Here is a 5,756-nt window from a genome sequence, read left to right as displayed (position 1 = left end):
TTAAAACCAGACACCAAGATAGTTCAGAGCAGAGCTTTTACCCTCAAACCAATCCAAGTTCGGAAAGAATAAAACCTTGCACAGAAATGAACAACTCATCCACAAGATCAGAGAGAGTTTAGAGTGACCAATTCAATCTTGCTTGCCTGGGACTTTCTTAGTTTTGGCAGGGAAAGTATCATGTCTGTGGAACCTTCTCAATCCTGGGCAATCAAGGATGGTTTGTCACCGTGTCACAGTCACAGGGCCATCTTTTATCAGTTTTCTTGAGATGAACCATGCTCTATCCTACACCTGAACTAGAGTCTCTTAATTACAAGAGGAAAGGATGGGTTTTTGTTATGACAAGATTCTCTCAATCTTGTTTTTTCTTTAGAGTAACTAGCGGAACTTTTTAAAAGTCGCAATGTCTGAGCCCTATTCATTGTGATTACAAAATTAATCTGGGGAATTTCTTGAGCATTAATGCATCTTAAAAACTATCCAGATGTTTCTAATGTATATCTCTGGTTGAGGAGTAAACTACTAGAGAAATCAAGTAATGTTATCAACCACTGAACACCTAATGAAACCACCAGGGAACATAGGATATAGGATATATGACTGGCGCCATAGTCAATCTTTCAACCAATGTGGTGCTCTAGTTTTCTAAAAATATATATAATCTTTCCTTTTCATTGGCACTCAAAGATAAACAAGATACTAACAGATGTTATCTAAATTTATATATTAAAAATCGGAAGCTCAAAAATATTGCTATTCATTCTTAAGCAATCCCCCTATTCTATAACACATTTAACGAGATCGCCAAATTTCCATTCGAGGACAAGTACATTTGAGTTTGAGCAAACTCTGGGAGATGGTGAAGGACAGGAAAGCCTGGTGTGCTGCAGTCCATGGGGTCGTAGAGCTGGACATGACTGAGCAACTGAACAACAATAATAGCATTAAACACTGGGGCTTCCCAGGTGGCTCAGTGGTAAAGAATCTGCCTAATGATTTTTGCACAAGCAAATCCTAAAATATTCCATCATGAGTTCTAAGAAAGAGATAAAAGAGAAAAGGGAGAAAAATAGGAGTCAAACTAAAGTGTTATTCTCCATCCATGAGGGAAGGGATGAATAGAGAGGAAGGAAGCTGTTACATTTATTACAAATTTGTTACTTTATCTCTGAGCTGATCTCTGAGCTGTCAAATGGACTGGTAGACCAACTACAGAGTCTTTTCCATTATAACAAGCAGACAATTTCTTTTTTGTCTCTAAATTTTTTCAATTTATGTACTTTTAATTGGAGGATAATTGCTTTACAATATTGTGTTGGTTTTTGCCATATATCAACATGAATCAGTCATAGGGATACATATGTCACCTTCCTCTTAAACCTCCCTCCCACCTCCCACCCCTCTAGGTTGTCACAGAGCACTAGATTTGAGTTCCCTGAATCATACAGCAAATTTCTACTGGCTATCTAATTTTACAAATGGTAATTGTTTACTTTGCTTTCCCCTCCTTACCTATCTCTCCCCTGCTTGTAACTTGGATTTCTCTAATAGCATTATTACTACTGCCTCTGGCTGGGTCTGAGTGAAAAGTTGTTCTTTAACATGAGAGTGTGAGGTGTTGGAAGTGAGAAACGTAATTTGTGATGTTAAGAACAAATGAGTACATTCTCTGCTAGGATCCTGGTCTCCAGTCTCTCTCCTAACTTTAATCTCCTGGGCAAGAGGGATATGGTAAATCCTACAGAATGAGCCAAAGGGAATTACATGAGTCTGGGCTTCACATGGAAAGTTGGACCAGACATGGTGAAAACATGCCCATCATAGTGTGTGAAGTAAGGGTAAGTAACAGATTTAGTCAGAACTCAGAGAGCAACATAGCCAGGGAGAGAATCCATATAGTGGTTTGGCAAAAGACTACAGATGTAAAAGTGTTCCAAGCATCAGATCTGGGAAGTGAGGCTAGACCACAAATGGAAATATCAGCTAAAATTTGGATGTAAAATATGTGATGGGTCAGTGGTTAATAACAATGATATAACAAATGTTTACGAAAGACCAGGTGCCAGTAACTAAACTAAAAACCTTAAATAAATTACTTCACTAATTCTCACAACACCCTCATGAAACTGATGTATGTTCCATATAACAGATGGCAAACTGAGACTGAGAGAAGTAGGTTGAGCTGCCCAGTATCACATGACCAGCAAGTGGTCAACAAGGATACATACTCAGGCCATCGATTCCATAGCATTACAGAGGCCAAAGGGCATTTCAGGAACTTGTGGCCGTTCCTTCTCCACTTTCTCCTTACCAGACCTTCTCCCCAAACTGAGGTCTGTTCCCCTGTTCTTTTGGGTAGGGTGCCAATCACCGTGCAAGTTTAGGTGGCTGACCATGCTTCAGTGTGGGAGATTGTAATGACAAGACAGGAGAGCTGATGGGCTCTCTGAAGATATTTCTGTTCTACCTCCTCACTGTCTGCTAGGTAACAGACATCTGAGGCAGGATAAAATTTACTAAGCAATCAGAAGAGACTAGCATAAAAGTGAAAGGGTAACTTGGCCCCAATCCAACCTCTTCCAGAAGGTCAGAGTTTCTGCTTTCTCTTGGCGGTTGGTAATGGCTTTTGTGCCGCCTGACCCAACATGAAAGCTTCTAGGTATCTGTTGTCCAACCTTATCAAGGCTCTTTTGTGAGAGGAGAACTTAGCTCTGTAGTCCTCGGGAGAAAGAGAAGGGGACCGGGTTGAAAGGAGGTATTGCTCAAATGTAGCAGTGGCTCCTAGGACTGGAGGAAAGGCAAGCAGAACTGGGTTCTACAAAGGGTTGTGTCCTTTGGTGCAGTCCCCAAGGTCACAGGAGGGCTACTGATGGGGAGAGAAGATGTGTTCCCAGAGGTGAGGGCTGCTAAACATCCAGTATCACAACCTTGAGAGTTTCAGCCAAAGATTCTGGAACCACCCTGGCAGAGAAGCTGTATGTGGTATTACCTGTCTTTGAATGGATAATAACATTCTGTTCTGTGAGCCTCTTGGTGGCAACTTCAAAGGACCAAAGACTAGAGGTCTTTGCTTTTTTCCCCTCTGAGAAGGTATATTACACTAAAGATTATTATTAGATATCATTCCACCCCTGTAAATAGGGGCTTAGAGTCAGATATAATTTAATTTCTAAAACTTAAACATTATTTTACTTGCACCTCATGATTTTGGAAAGATTCTGGAAATATTTTCTGCTTTAACCTTGATTATCCTATTTTATATATGCAAATTTTCTTTTTTTTTGCACACTGATCAGGACTTTATTTAAAAGTTAGCAAACAATACTGTAGAAACATTGATATGTAAATTTCTAAAATGCTGCATCTTAAATTTAGTTGGCAAAGACCACATTTAGCTATAAGCATGAATTTAGTCTTCCATGTAGAAACGAGACACTAAACTAAAAAAAATAGCTTCGTATTGTTTGAAAACACCAGTTTAAGTAGAGGACTGTAAAAATGCATATTTTTTAAGGAAAGAATTGACTGTACAAGAATACTCCTCTTTTACAATATTCCTTTTTACTTCATATGCGAGTTATTGGTTGTGCTGTAGGATTTAACTGTCACAGCACTAAAAGGCAACTATTAAGCGAAGAGGCTGAAAAAGGAACGTATGTAAGGCAATAGTTCCTTTAGGTACAATAAGCATAATAGTGTTTTAGGAAGACAAGATAAAAATAACTCAAGGCTAGCTTAGTTCTCACTGAATAAAAACAGTGGGCTAGTCTATGTCTGACGCAGGATACAGCATGCTTGGGGCTGGTGCATGGGGATGACCCACAGAGATGTTATGGGGAGGGAGGTGGGAGGGGGGTTCATGTTTGGGAACACATGTAAGAATTAAAGATTTTAAAATTAAAAAAATAAAAAACAATACTAAAACAAAAACAAAAACAAAAAAAAAAAAACAGTGGGCTAAATACTGAGCTCCTCTGCGAACCTAATCATCAATGTCTTGGCCACCATACTCCTAATCTCTGGGTAGTCATCTTGGTGCTGACCATGATACTCATCTGGGTATTCTGCCTGATAATCACTATCACTGATTTCCAACCCACTGGTTCCTGTTCCTTGGCTTCCATTGTGAATGAGAGGTTCTGTGGGAGCAGCACAATATTTGGGATCATACACTTGCCGCCCAAGGCCATACACACTCATTCCTTTCTGGGAACCAACTTTGTTGGTACCCATCTGTAGGGAAATTGTGGAGTTCTCCATGGGTGGTAACGTTAGCTTCTGATCGTAGATATCTCTTCGGGTACCCAGTGCTAATATCCCTGCCTGGTTGCCTCCTTTGTTGGTGCCCATTTGCAGGCTAATTGTGGTCTGATCAAAAGGTTTGTCAGTTTGCATTTTGGGATCTTGAGGTGCCTCCTCGTCCCATAGGCCATCATACCTGCTTGACTGGCACATTGGTTGGTTCCCATCTGCAAACTAATTACACTTTGGCCAGCTTTTAATTTTCCTTCATCAAAACATCTTGTTTGTTTTTCTGCATACTCATCTCCAATGTCAATGGTTGTATGGAATCCTTTTGTTTTGGCCAGATCTGCTAGGGCTGCCAACGTAGTCTGAACCTCATGTTTCCATTCTCAAAAAGATCATTTACTTCAGATACATCATGTGGCTTAATGCCATAAGCCTGAATAGCTTTAACAAATTTGCCGATATTCTCCAACTGAGGCCAGTTTAATGAGGACTCATTGACCTTCTTCACTGAGCCTGGCTGTAGCTTGTTTATGAGTTCGCAGAGGTTAATGCCATCTTTCAAGCCCAGCTGGAAGTTGGTGCCAATGCTCATGCCGGTCACCTCTTCTATCCAATTGTGGAGATCTTCTGCCTAATGATCATACTTGGAAGCTATCTTGTTCTTGACTTCAGCCTAGAGCCCATAGGAAGGGCCCTTGTTGAAATGGGTTATGATGATTTGGGCGGCGGGAAGAGGCTGAGTTGGGGGATTGGTTGGTCTGGGGGATTCTCTCACTCGCTTCCCTGCTCCTGGCCCCAAGGAGTGGCCTAACCACAAGATGCTCAGAGCTCGCTTCCCTGGGTGGCACAGGAGTTGCTGGGACGTGGCGGCGGGATGCGGGTGGTGCCTCGGCTACGAGTACTGCCTCACAGTACTCGGCTTGTAGTACTACCTTGTAGTACTCGGCTATGAGTACTACCGCAGCTACTCGGCTACGCGTATTACCGTGGAATGCAGGCGGTGCCTCGGCTCCTCTGCTGCCTTGGCTACGAGGTCCCGCAGAGGCTCCCGTTTGGCTCCGGAGTTCCACAGGAAATATATCTATGCAAATGTTTTAAGTATTTAATGGAGCTAAATCCTCTTGTACAGAAGGGGGAACTGAGACATGATGAGATATTAAAACAGGTTAATGTCTATGTTTTAATGTGCTAGCACAGAAGAACGAACCATAAACAGAATTCATATGTACCATGAGGAAACATTTCATTGAAAGTAACAACAACAACAACAAATATAATTCAGCACTGATGAAGGGATGTGCAACTGACCTTGGACCTGGGCAGAAGCTGGGTGGGGCCCCAGGGTCACTGGCCAGAGGCCTGAGTCACTGATTGGGGTATTTGGCCTTCTGGAAGGCTCTAGCACATACAGTGGACTCCCCCATTCAGTCCTTTGGTAGTACCACTCAAGCACAGCCTTTGGATCAGAACGCATCCCTTCATCTGTCTGGGTGGCACACAAA

At 41.9% G+C, this 5,756-nt stretch overlaps 1 pseudogene; it reads right to left on the bottom strand.

Annotated features, from left to right (window-relative positions):
* Window positions 1-3,985: 3,985 nt before the first annotated feature.
* Window positions 3,986-4,966, bottom strand: LOC128052041 (calponin-3-like; annotated as a pseudogene).
* Window positions 4,967-5,756: the final 790 nt, after the last annotated feature.

This window comes from Budorcas taxicolor, chromosome 8, assembly GCF_023091745.1.
Source record: "Budorcas taxicolor isolate Tak-1 chromosome 8, Takin1.1, whole genome shotgun sequence".
Lineage (NCBI taxonomy): Eukaryota > Metazoa > Chordata > Mammalia > Artiodactyla > Bovidae > Budorcas > Budorcas taxicolor.
Note: the sequence above shows the minus strand (reverse complement) of the source record. Positions and strands in the feature narration are given on the sequence as shown.